The sequence below is a fragment of the Phyllobates terribilis genome, unplaced genomic scaffold (genome assembly GCF_046119375.1).
Source record: "Phyllobates terribilis strain yellow unplaced genomic scaffold, ASM4611937v1 Scaffold_2__4_contigs__length_985480577, whole genome shotgun sequence".
In the NCBI taxonomy this organism is placed as follows: domain Eukaryota; kingdom Metazoa; phylum Chordata; class Amphibia; order Anura; family Dendrobatidae; genus Phyllobates; species Phyllobates terribilis.
Genome location: NW_027362762.1, coordinates 344,614,667 through 344,628,886, shown reverse-complemented (window position 1 = coordinate 344,628,886; position 14,220 = coordinate 344,614,667). Strand labels below are relative to the sequence as shown.

General features: G+C 44.2%; 1 protein-coding gene across 1 annotated transcript in view; it reads left to right on the top strand.

Annotated features, from left to right (window-relative positions):
* Nucleotides 1-2,193: 2,193 nt before the first annotated feature.
* Nucleotides 2,194-14,220, top strand: part of MRPS23 (mitochondrial ribosomal protein S23) — a 79,398-nt gene continuing 67,371 nt past the window's right edge. The window contains exon 1 of the mRNA XM_073670439.1: nt 2,194-2,345. The gene's annotated coding sequence lies outside the window, so the exon portion shown is untranslated. The remainder of the gene's footprint in view (nt 2,346-14,220) is intronic.

The following is a 14,220-nucleotide window of genomic DNA, read 5'->3' as shown; positions in this document are numbered from 1 at the left end:
GAACAGGCAGCCCGCTACATCGTAGGGATTCAGCTTAGTCTTACTGTAGGGACAGCTTTCCCCTATCTTTCCTTAGTTCTTGTTGCAGATCATAACAGCCTACCTCCATAGCGCAGTCTAAAAAGGGGGAGGTGTCAGGCAAAATGTATTTTTGTCCTAGTTTTAAAAAATGTTGAAAGGACAGCCAGAGATGTCTTAAATCTCCGCCCCCCTGTTCACTTGGAAGGGACATCCATAGAACTCTACTCTTGATTCCCCCAAACAAGGAATTTTTATAACCACCATAAACCTCAGTCAAGAGCAAGCATTCTGGTCTACACTGGATTTCCCCTCCCAAGTCCTATTGTGTAACTGTACAAACTTTTAATGTCGAGTTTAATAATGTACATGACTGTCACAAACACATGGACCACATTTTTGGGATGCTCACCTTTTTCCAGTTATGATGGTGTATCTTTCATAACTGGGAAACCAACAGAAACCTAGGAAATGGGTTCTGAGCTTCTGAACGTCATAGAAATATCATATTTGATATCAATCTTCATGAATATTGGTGACGGCAAACATGATGTATCCATCTTGGATGTGGGCCCCCCCCATACCAAGATATGAAAGATGAAGGATTTTTAATGTCTTGTGCAGCCGGGTGGATTCACAAAACCGAGCCCCCGTGTGAGGTAAACAACATGGGTGTGTCCTAGTGTTTTGCCTCCTTACTAAAACCAGAACGTCCATTTTGGCTCATTTCAACCCAGGGATGTCAGGCGCAAGCACTCCTCGCTGCGTGGAGGAATCACACCTAATTTCCGGGGAGCCGTCCCTCCCACAGAATCTGAGACCATCACCTCGTGGAGCAGGTTTTGCTATTATTTACCCCTTTTATTTTAATAACTGTTATGCATATATGTAAATTGTCTCTTTTATAATATCTTGTATATCTTTTGTAAACACTGCCAACTTTCAGGAGTAAATTATTATTTACCAGCTTCGTTCTTCTTGTCCTATGTCGAGCAAACACGTTCCTCACCCGTTAATTCACGTTACCTAACGGGTACCCGATCCACCTGTTAAGAGATCGGTGGTGACAGCATACGGTGTATTTATGTGATATTGTGGTTGAGGGTGGCTGGATTGAGGTATATATACGTTCCTGGAAGGAACTGGTGGTATATATACGTCCTGTCACATCACGTGCCACAATAGTCGACATAAATGAGAGCAGCTGCGCCCTGTTGCTTTTCCTCAGTCAATATCGTGTTTAACCAGCAGGATAAGGGGGCGCCAGAGAGCTGCAAGGTCTGACCAAGTTTTCCTGACAGAGGCCTCCCGAAGATGCTAATTATGCAGATGCTCAGAAGGGGTCAGAGCAGAGCCCAATGTAGCGACCACCTACTGGTGGTCAAGTACAAGTGGGATGTCCTTTTCTTGACCACCATACATGATAATTTTGGTTCCAAAATTGTGCTGATTTAAAGTAGACATGTGGGAAATGTTATTAATTAACTATTTTGAAGACATAACTGATTTAAGGGCATGGAAATTAAAATTTTGAAAATTGCTAAATTTTCGCCAAATTTCTGACCTTCACAAAAACGCCGGTCATATCAAATAAATATTACCACTATCATGAAATATAATGTCATGAAAAAAAACAATCTCAGAATCAGTGGGATCCGTTGAAGCGTTTCAGAGTTATTACCTCATAAAGTGTCAGTATTGTAAAAATTGGCCTGGTCATTAACAGGCAAACAGCCTTTGGGTGTAAAGAGGTTAATAATAACCAATTTGGCCACATAGCTACTGTGTAGATATGTTAAGTGGACATTGTTGTTATGAGGGGGTAGAATAGGTACATTAGAGAAACATTGTTAATCTTTTTTGTATAATCTAACCAATGATCATGTACCTACATATGTGTCGCGGTATTGGTTTTTTTGGCTGGTCATGTGATCAGTATTGTGAGATAATCACATGACTGATTAATTGTTATGTGAAAGCAAAGGGGCATTATAGGAGCTTGATCACGCCTCTATTTGTAACAATAGTGTGGTATAGGGTACACTGTGGTGATTAGCATTATCATGCCCATACTTCACCACAACATGCGTTATTGGATGGCCATATGGTAGGACAGGAGGCAGTACAGGAAACAATGCATAAACTGAGAGTGCGTTCCACGAACTTCAAGAGGATGCAGGAAATAGGTGCATTTCACTGGGTCGGCATCGAGGATAGGCGTGCGTTCCAGCCTCCTGTCCGCTGAGTTTTACGGCTAAGATTATTCTTGTGTACAAGAGAGGGAATTATCTGGGGGCTCTCTGACTGGCGCCTGATCTACAAAACAGGTATTTAAGATCCCACATGATTGCCCTTTTTGGTCAGTTCACAAAACTGGATCCAGGAGTAGGATACTGTGAATGTTTCTAGGCATGAATCTACTGTGCAGTTATTGCCTTACTCGGCATTTTATTTACCAGCCTGGAGTGACATTATCTGTGCGGCGTACAAGTAATGTCCTCTCAGCCTGGTTAATCATAAACGGAGCCTGGGATCCAGGAGGCTAAGGAGCGAAGCTCCTGTCTTATCCACAGAGCAATGATCTGGACTGGTGTCGCACAAAGAAATCCACTCATCTCTATTGCCAATCTGTTTGTATATAGCTGATCAGCGGTCATTTAAAAGGGGTTATCCAGAACTTCTCACAGGGATGATCTCTGCTGGCTGAGCAAGCGATTCTCCTGCTTCGCTTTAACTGTTGCCAACAGAGCAACGCTATTCTGATTAACAACCGGCTCCACACAGTTAGGCAGCAGGGATTCAGCTGTCAACATCATGACATTGGTAGAGACATCCTATCAACAGAGGATAGCGGAAGAGGAGACTCTGATCTGTCAACGTGACGTCAGCAGAACCCGTAGAATTGTTGATAAGAGCAGTAAAATAATAAGAGTCCCATGTAACCCTTTTAGCAGCCGCAGTTGGCTCATCTAAATTAGTCTCAACTTTAAGAAATATACTGATTGGCTTACTTTGTGCCAGAAATGTGCACTACTGCTGCATGCGGACAGGCAGATAATTGGGGAATGAGCATTTCTAAGAACACTTGTTTTCGACTATCAGGCAGTCTAAACACGGAAAAAAACTTGCTTAAAAATAATCATTCTTGGCAGCACATTCTGTGTAAACAGGTGATATGCTGCAGATAGTGATATTTTTTGTGATTAAAATTGTGATCGGATTGTCTAAGGCTGCGTGCCCACTATGCGTTTTTCAAGCGTTTTTTTGCCGCATCGAAAACGCTTAAAAAACGCTTGGTAATACGTGCCCCATGGTCCCCAATGATAATACGCATGTGCTGTGCACATACTGCGGAAATTTCCGCTGCGCATTATTATTGCGGAAAAATCCGCAGCATGTCCATTAATTTTGCGGACACGCAGCGTAATTGCCGCCATTGACTTGCATAATATCCGCATGAGCACATGTGGATATTATGCGATTCTATGTGCGGATGGTACCCGAGTCTGGAGAAGAGAATACTCTCCTCCAGACTCGGGTACCACAGAACCTGTTAAAAAAAGAATTTAAAATAAAAAATAAACATACACTTACCTTCCAATGGCCCCTGGTGTTTTCTCCGCTACATCCGGTCTCCCCGGTGTCTCGCGGTGGTCTAAAAGGACCTGCGGTGACGTAATTTAGTCATGTGGCAGGTCACGCGACCGCTGACGTCGGCGGTATGATAATTAATAATTAGTGCTGCAGATTTTTCCGCAATGATAATCCGCAGCGGAAATTTCCGCAGCATGTGCACAGCACATGCGGATTGTCATTGGGGAACATGGCAGACCTTCTACCAAGCGTTTTTTAAGCATTTCTTTAACGGAATAGCTGCTGCGGAAACGCTTAAAAAACGCATAGTGGGCACACAGCCTTAGACTGAAGAGGCTTCTTGTCTTCAGTCAAAATCTTAAAACTTGGAACTTTTGGTATGAGACCAATTCACAAAAAAAAGCCAATACCAAACAGGATTTCAACCAGGATGAAAATAACAGCTCCCTGCATGCCATGCACCAGCAGCCCCTGATGAAACCCATCGACTATAATGTGGTTTGTTGACTTTCCACCATAAAGACCACGATTTTACCGAAACAGCGGAGAAAGGATCAAAGCTGAAATGTAATTTTCAATGTAAAGACATGTGCAACATGTTTTATTTCTCACTAATAACATACCATAGATTTTGTAATATTTCTACCCAAATAAGAGTTTTGGTACGGAGTTTCCACAATCTGTATAAGATTGCCATAGTTTGTTTAACACTTCACCCCATAAGCCAGTTCTCACCTTTATAACCAGGCCAAATTTTACAATTCTGACAGTGTCACTTTATGTGGTAATAACTCTGGAAAGCTCAAGGGATCCCACTGATTCGGAAACTGTTTTCTTGTGACATATTGTACTCCATGATAGTGGCAAAATATGTTCAATAGAACTTGCGTTTTTTTGTGAAAATATCGGAAATTTGGCGAAAATGTCGCAATGTTCAAACTTTTAATTCTTATGCCCTTAAATCAGAGTTATGTCATACAAAATAGTTAATAAATAACACTTACCACATGTGTACTTTACATCTGCATAATTTTTGAAACATGATTTTTTTTTGTTAGGAAGTTAGAAGGGTTAAAAGTTGATCAGCAATTTCTAATTTATCCAACAAAATCATTTTCACATTTGAAGTGACTTTGGGGGCCTATATGACAGAAAATACTCAAAAAGGGACACCATTTTAAAAACTGTACCCCTCAAAACCACATTTTTCTTAACCCTTTAAGTGCTTCACAAAAATTAATGCATTGTGGAAGGGAAAAAAAAATGAACATTGTACTTTTCTTCACAAAAATGTTTTTAGCCACTATTTTCTCTTGTTGCCCGTGAAAAAAAAAAAATGAACCCCAAAAATGTTGGTGCAATTTCACCCGAGTACACCGATACCCCATATGTGGGAAAAACTACTGTTTGGGCTAATGGCAGGGCTCAGAAGGGAAAGAGCACAGATTGACTTTTTTTTCCCCAATAAATTTTTATTCAACTTTTATAATAATAAAGGGAAAGATAAAAGGAAATGGAGGGGGGGGGGGGTGGGGGGGGGTGGGAAAAAGGGGAAGGGAGAAGAAAACAAGGTAAATGAGGAAAATAGTCCCTAAAAAGGGACAAAGACAAGAGCACATGGCGTTTTAGATACATAACATTGCTTATCGTTTAGTTACAAGTAACAGCTTTAAGAGAAAAAAAAAATATAAGCACATACAAATCATGCTAGACATTCTTATTCATTTGCTTGTAAGTAGTGTTGAGCGATACCTTCCGATTTCGGGAAATATCGGATCGGACCGATACCCAAAAAGTAATCGGATATCGCCGATTCCGATACCGGAAACCAATGCAAGTCAATGGGACAGAAATATCGGAATGAAAATAAACCCTTTCTTTCCTAGTAGGTTAATTCTACATGAAGGAAAACAACTAAGAATAATGTAGAATGTATTGGGGGAGGTGGGGGGGAGACAATAAAGGCATAGAGGTTTAGCCCAATCAAATGGAATAGCAGGAATTTAATATTTTTTTTAAGATGTTCTGAGTTACGGAAATATTGACTATGTTAAGTATTTTTATATTTTGTCAGATATTTATGTTTCACTACTTCCATGCTCTTCACCTTCTTTTTTACTTCTCCCACACTTTCTCCTTCATCATCCTCAGCATCAGCATCTTTTTCATCAACTTCTTCTTCACCTTCATCTTCTTCACCTTCTTCGTATTATTCTTTTTTTTACATTCTTCATATTCTTCTTATTCAACTATTATTCTTCTTCATATTCTACTTCTTCATCTTCTTCATCTTCTTCTTTGTGACAGGCATTCCTGTAGTTGCTATCTATAAAAGTTTGAACATTACACCTTTCGTTCTGCCCGTCACAAAAGATTTACAACAGGATTTGTCTTCTCTTCTTTGTCCTCTTGGTCAACTTCTTCAGGGTCATCTTCTTGGTCTTCTTCAGGGTGGTCTTCAGGGTCCTCGTCTTCAGGGTCCTCGTCAGGGAGATCCAGAGTGATTACCAAGAACCATTTCAAAAAGCTTGAACTTGGAAATGTAGCAGAAGGTACAAGAAGGCTGAGGAACTACCGAGGACCAGCTGACGGTACTGGAACCCGGATGGGTAGCAGAAGGTACAAGAGCCAATGGAACTACCGAAGACCAGCTGACGGTACTGGAACTCTGTTACTAAGCAGGAGGTACCTGTGCCAGAAAGCACTACCAAGGACCAGCAGACGTTGGTGGAACTTGGATACCGAGAAGGAGGCACCTAATCCAAAAGGCACTGCCGAGAAAAAGCTGACGGTACTGGAACCCAGATGGGTAGCAGAAGGTACCCATGTAAAAAAAAGTTTCAAGGCCGCGAGCCGGCCGCAGTTACCAAAACCCAGTCCTACAGGGGGTGCTTGTCCTATTGGCACTATGGAACCAGCCTTCATTGCCAGATCCCGCAGCCCACATAGGAGTCACCTAAAACTGCAGGCACCATAGAGTCGGTTAACCCGACCGCAACACGACAGGACAACGCATTGGAGGCAAAGTGACGTTGACACTACCCGGAAACAGCTGGCGTGCTGGAACCAGGCTAGGCAGGAGGGAGTACTCGTGCCAAAGACACTGCTGGGAAACAGCTGGCGGTGCTGGAACCCAGGGTAAATACTAAAAACAGAGTGGAGCCAGAGGCGTAATTGGAGCAACTTTAAAATCTGTAGTAGTGTGAATGTGGACAAAGCAGGAGAATTTGCCGGACACACAGCTGGGTAACAGCTGACGTTACTGAACCCCAATAACATGGTAGCAAGTGTTGACTGTGCAGACGGCACTTCCGAGCACCAACTGGCGGTGTTGGAGCTCAGGGATAATACTGAAAACAGAGGTGTAATTGGAGCAACTTTAAAATCTGTAGTAGTGAGAATGTGGACAGAGCAGGAGAAATTGCCGTCCGCACAGCAGGGGAACAGCTGACGTTACTGAACCCCAATAACACGGCAGCAAGTGTTGACTGTGCAGACGGCACTTCCGAGCGCCAACTGGCGGTGTTGGAGCTCAGGGATTACAGTTCAGGTGGTAGAAACATGAACACAACAGGAGACCTGGATACTGTTGCCAACCAATTATTTATTCTGGAAGAGGACTGGCAAATTCATGAGAGATCCAGGCCTTGTTCATTTTGAGAAAAGTAAGCCGGTCAACGTTATCGGAGGATAGTCGCATGCGACGGTCTGTTAGTACACCACCTGCGGCACTAAAGACGCGTTCTGATAATACACTAGAAGCAGGGCAAGCTAGCACCTCCAATGCATACGGACTAAGCTCTGGCCATGTATCCAGCTTACAGACCCAAAACTAGAAGGGAGAAGAGCCGTCTGGGAGTACACTAAGAGGGCAAGACATGTAGTCTGTCACCATCTGATGGAAACGTTGCCTCCTGCTGACTGGAGCCGTCTGTGATGGTGTAGACATTTGTGGTGGCGGAGACACAAAACTTTGCCACATTTCGGCCATACTGGTCTTGCCTTGTGCTGAGGCGCTGCTTCTGCTCCCTCTTTGTGCAGAGCTTCCTCCACTGCCTCGACGCACTGAGCTGCTTTGTAAAGCACTAGCAGCACTGCTCTCGGTTGGAATGGAGAACATGATGGAATGCACCAGTGCGTCTTGGTACGCCCACATTTTACGCTCCCGGTTCAACGGTGTTATGAGGCTTTGTAAGTTGTCCCGGTAGCGAGGATCTAGGAGGGTGGACACCCAATAATCAGCCGTGTTGAGAATGTGGGCGATGCGGCGGTCGTTTCTCAGGCACTGCAGCATGAAATCAACCATGTGCTGCAGACTGCCAACTGGCCAAGAAACGCTGTCCCCTGCTTGAGGCGTGATCTCTGCCTGCTGTGCATCACCCCACCCTCGCTCTAGATACTGACTACTAGAGCATTGTGTACCTCCCTCCTCTGGACAGATGTCTTCCTCATCCATTGACTCCTCCTCATCCTCCTCACAAAGTGTCCCCTGCCTAGGCGTTTGTGAGGAACCACGTTGCGCAGACTGTAGAGAAGCAGATGGCATTTGTGACTCCTCATCCTCCACCTCTTCCAAAACCTCATCCCTTAGTGCTTGCAGTGTTTTTTCAAGCAGGCAGATAAGGGGGATAGTCATGCTGACTAGTGCATCATCTGCACTCGCCATCCGCGTGGAATAATCGAAGGCACGCAAAACGTGGCAAATGTCCTTCATAGAGGCCCACTCAGTGGTGGTGAAGTGTGAACGGCGCGCACTGCGACTTGTTTGCGCCTGCTGCAGCTGGTACTCCATTACTGCTGCCTGCTGCTCACACAACCTCTCCAACATATGTAACGTTGAATTCCACCTGTTGGGTAGGTCACATATGATGCGATGTTCCGGAAGACGTAATCGGCGCTGCAGAGCTGCAATGCGTGATCTTGCGTTGCTGGAACGCCGCAAGTGAGCGCACTCTATGCGGACCTTGTGAAGCAGTGCATCAAGATCCGGATAGTCCCTCAAAAAACTCTGCACAACCAAGTTGAGCACATGTGCCAGACATGGGATGTGAGTGAGGTTGCCTAGGCTCAGGAGCTGCCACCAGATTTCGGCCAGTCACACACTACCATGCCTGGATGAAGATTCGCTGGCACAAACCACACGTCGCTCTGCAGCTTGATGGCATTCCAGAGCTCCTGCGCTGTGTGGCTTCGATTCCCCAAAGAAATTAATTTTAATACGGCCTGTTGACGTTTGGCCACGGCTGTGCTCATGTCGGTCATCATAACAGGTAACCAACCGTTCACGGGTCGATGTGGAGGTAGACCGTGACGGCTCCTGCAGCGCTGATTCAGAGGAACTGGAGTATGAGGAGGAGTCGATGTGTACAGACTGGATTCCTCCAATCCTTGGAGTTGGCAGAACACTCTCAAGATCTGTACCCGGCTCCACAACATTTACCCATTGGGCAGTGAGGGAAAGGTATCGTCCCTGTCCATGCATCGGTGGTCAGGTGGACCTTGCTACTGACGGCATTTTGTAGCGCTTGTTTAATTTTTCCCTCCACATGATGTTGCAGGGCAGGGACGGCTTGCCTGCTGAAATAAAAGCGGCTGGGCACGTTGTATTGTGGGACTGCCAATGCCATAAAGTTACGGAAGGTGTCAGTCTCCATCAGCCTGAATGATAGCATTTCAAGGGCCAGTAGTTTAGCAATGCCAGCATTCAGAGCCTGTGCTCGGGGGTGGTTTGCCGAGTATGGGCGCCTTTTCTCCCATGCCTGTGCCAACGATGGCTGTAGACTGGCCTGGAAGTGTGGATGACTGGGAAAGTGGTGCTGTGGGTGGAATTACACTGTGTCTCTGTACAACAGTGCCAGAGATTCTTCCATGGCAATCCTGTGAGGAAGTCGAACCAGCTGTGTGTGAGCTGGAGGAAGAGGCTACAACACGAGCTGAAGAGGTGGTAGGTGGCGCTGTAGGTTGGTCTAGGTCTTCAGTGTGTTTTTGTAACTCCACCATGTGCTTGGTCCGCACATGTTTCCACATATTTGTGGTATTGAGGTTGCTGACACTTTTCCCTCTTTTCACCTTCTGATTACACAGCTTGCATTTAACAAAGCAAATGTCATCTGCAACTGTGTCAAAAAAGGACCAGACACTGCAAGTCTTGGGAGCGCCCGCTTTGGATTTTGGAAGAACCATGCTCCTAATGGGTGCCGAAGTGGAGGCTATAGGCAACCAAGTCTGCCCCCTCCCTCTCCCTCCTTTTTGGGCTGTTCGGGGAATCTCTTCCTCAGAGCAGCTCCCACCACTTTCCTGTCCCACACGCCATGATGGGTCAAGGACCTCATCATCTACACCACCCTCTTCAAACAACTGCTTCTCCTGGGTAGTCTCGACAGCACAGTACGCACCAGAAAGTGGCACCTGAGTCTCATTATCAGATGCCTACTGAGGTGTGCTGCGGACCATAGGCACTGGCCCACCCGCCTCTTCTGATTCAGAGAGACAAAACGGTTGCGCATCACTGCATACTACCTCTTCTTCAAATTCTCGAATTCTGCTTGGCTGGCCCCCTCTTTCCAAGCCAAGAGATTCAGAGAACAGAAGTAGAGATGGCTCCTGTCCAGGGCTCTCTGACTGCCTGGGCAATTTGGCAGGTGGTGAAGAGACAGATGGGTGCTCTTCAGTGCTCAGGACCTGAGAGGATCTGGAACTAATTGAAGTCGATGCGTTAGCTGCCATCCATCCGACAACGGCTTCAATTTGGTCCTCCCGCAGCAGTGGGGTACGGCTAGCTCCTACAAAGCTGCGCATAAAGGACTGTTCCCTGGTAAAACTGGGGGATGCTGAGTCACGTGTGCCCGCAGCAGGCACAGAATCCCCACGTCCTCTCCCTCCAGGCACAGAATCCTCACGTCCTCTCCCTGCAGAAACTCCACGCCCACATGCCTTACTCCCTGCCTTCTTCATCTTGGTAGACTGATAAAGATAGTACTTTTCTGCCTAAGGGCTTAGTGTGCTTATTCCTGAACAGCTGCTAACAGGTATAAGAAACACTAATTTTATAAAGTGTGGACTAGACTTTAATATGAGCTAATGTGGCCTACACAACTGTAAAGTGGAGTGTTTGGTGAACTTTATTTAGGTTTTTTTTGTCACAAAAAGACACTGGATGTGCCCAAAGATGTAATACCGATAGTATCACAAACTTTTTGTAGCTATTACAATGTAGGAAGGTAACTTACAATGCAATAGATGAGGCTACAAAAAATAGGCTAATACTAATCTGGCTAAGGCAGCAGGGCATAATGCTGCAGAAAGGCTCCTCTAACTACTTCTATATAGTGTGTTTGGAACCAATGTAGCTGAATACGGATGGAACCACCACACTAATAGGAGAAATCAGGAAAAATTATGAATTGGCAAAAAAGGACAATGTATGAGGCAGTGACACACACTGAATGCACTACAACCAGACGTGGCTGAGGTACACACTACAGGGTGAGCTGCACTCACACACACAGACCTTGCAGACAGCAGTGAACAGCACAGAGAACTGTGCACTAGCGCTGCAAGGCACAGCGATTTATAAAGTAGCTTGGGTAAAGCAGAATAGACCAAATAGACAAAGTATCTCACATCATCCTTATTGAAAAAATGACCAAGTATGCAATGGACCAGGCAACTGTTAGGTGGATTCATAACTGGCTTAGTGATCGGACTCAAAGGGTGGTTGTAAATGGCTTCACATCCAGCTGGATGAATGTCTCAAGTGGGGTACCACAGGGCTCCGTCCTGGGACCTGTATTGTTCAACATCTTTATCAATGATTTAGATGAAGGAATTGAGGGTAAACTGATTAAATTTGCTGATGACACAAAGCTAGGAGGGATAGCTAATACTAGAGAAGAGAGAGAGAGGATTCAAAAAGACCTAAATAAACTGGAGCAGTGGGCAGCAACCAACAGAATGGTTTTTAACAGGGGAAAATGCAAAGTACTACATCTGGGCAATAAAAATGCAAAAAGCATATACAGAATGGGAGGAATAGAGCTAAGCAACAGTACATGTGAAAAAGACTTAGGTATACTAATAGATCATAGACTGAACATGAGTCAACAGTGTGATGCAGCAGCAAAAAAGGCAAATACAATTCTGGGATGTATTAACAGAAGCATACAGTCTAGATCACGTGAAGTCATTATCGGTCTTTACTCCTCTTTGGTCAGACCTCATCTGGAATACTGTGTACAGTTTTGGGCACCACATTTTAAAAAAGACATCGACAAACTGGAGCAAGTTCAGAGAAGAGCGACCAGAATGGTGACTGGTCTGCAAACCATGTCCTATGAGGAACGGTTGCAGGATTTGGGAATGTTTAGCTTGCAAAAAAGAAGACTGAGAGGAGACTTAATAGCTGTCTACAAATATGTCAAGGGCTGTCACATTGTAGAAGGATCATCTTTATTCTCATTTGCACAAGGAAAGACTAGAAGCAATGGGATGAAACTAAATGGGAGGAGACACAGATTAGATATTAGAAAAAACTTTTTGACAGTTAGGGTGATTAATGAGTGGAACAGGCTGCCACGAGAGGTGGTGAGTTCCCCTTCAATGGACGTCTTCAAACAGAGGCTGGACAGACATCTGTCTGAGATGATCTAGTGAATCCTGCTTTGAGCAGGGGGTTGGACCAGATGACCCAGGAGGTCCCTTCCAACTCTACCATTCTATGATTCTATGAAATAGGTAGCTAAAACTGTCCCTCAGAACAACAGCGTCCTATCCCTAACTGAATTCACAGCAGTGAGCTCAAAATGGCGGCGGCGGCTTTTATAGTGCATCATGACATCATTTCAGCAGCCAATCACAACCATGCCATTAGTTAAGATGCCTACATGCCTAACAGGATGTGCCCACACTTCTTAGGATCCTCATTGGCTGAATAAAATTAAACTGGCTCATTGCATTATGGGAACTTCCGATTCCGGTATACGATATTGCAAAAGTATCGGAATTAAGAATCGGAATTCCGATACCGCGAATATCGGCCGATACCCGATATTTCAGTATAGGAATGCTCAACACTACTTGCAAGTCCTCTTGTAATACAAACAAGTAAGATTAGTCAATTACACTAGACTTCTTTTCCTGTTGCTTATACACATTCTTGTCGGGGCCAATGACCGTATTAAATCACGCTAGACATGCTTTTCAGTATTCTTATCAGGGCCATTATGACCTCTTTGGAGGGAAAATGTCCGGTTTTAGGATTTAAAAGTAAGGTCTCAAAAAGGACTCCAAATAAGTAACGACTGGGATATAGACCATGGGAACTAGAGTCATCTCTAAAAATCCATGTATGAGAACCATAAGGGTAAAAAAAAACACAAAAAAACCCTAGAGGAATAGAACCAAGAGAATATGCAGAAATTACAGTCAAGTAACATTTGCTAGCTTACTGAGAAAACATCAAGTAATTATTATTTTCTGTATCAAATCTGTAACTTCTTCCAGAGTCGTGACCAGGAAAATCTCATTTTGAAAATTAATCTGAAGATTAGTGGAACCTATCCATCTATATTTCACACCTGTCCTTACAAGTTTACTCGTAATGTCACGGAAAGATTTCCTAGCTAATAAGGTGGCTTTGGAAAGATCTTTAACCGCTTCCTGACCGCCCACTGTACATAAACGTCCGCGCTGCCTTGGTTCTGTGCAGCGCGGACGTTTAAAAACGGTGGGTGGTCCCGCAGCGCTCAGGACCCCCAGGGTCCTGCAAGTGCTGCGGGAGCGGTTCAGAGCGATAGCTCTGACAGGAACATCATCGGGACCTAATTGGATCAGGTCCCAGTGATGTTAACCCTTTGCTGTCTTCTATATGCTGCGATCTATAGTGATCGTGGCATATAGAAGACAGCAGGAGGAGAGGGGATCGTCTTACTTACCTCTCCGAAGACCCCTGATATCTTCCAGGACCTTGGGTTGCTATGGCAGCTGGAGGCCACATGACCGCCTCCAGCTCTGCCATATATGGTGTCCTGCCTGGCTCAGCCTTCAGCTGAAGCCAGGCAGGAGACTCTGACTGTGAAACAGTCAGTGAAGATCTCATGTAATATATGTCTATTACATTACATGAGATCAGTGATCAGAAAAATAAAAATTATTGTCCCATACTGGGACTAAGTAAAAATGTAAAAAAAAAAAAAAAAGTAAAAAAAAAAATGTTTTGAAACTGTTAAAAAAAAAAAAAATACAAAATAAATTAAAATAAAATATTAAACCGATAAATCCGTATATTTATGCAAAAATAAAAAAAGTACACATATTTGGTATCGCCGCGTCCAAAACAACCCGAGCTATAAATCTGTCACACTAATTAACTCCTTCTGTGCACACCGTAATAAAAATAAATAAAAAACGGAGCAAAAAACTATGCTTTTTCCTATCGCCAAACAAAAAGTGGAAAAAAATGCGATCAAAAAGCAAAATGGAAATAAAAATGGTACCGCTGAAAACGTCATCTTGTTCCGCAAAAAAAAAAGCCACCATACAGCTCCATCAGCCGAAAAATAAAAAAGTTATAGCGCTCAGAATAAAGCAATGCAAAAAAAATATTTTTCT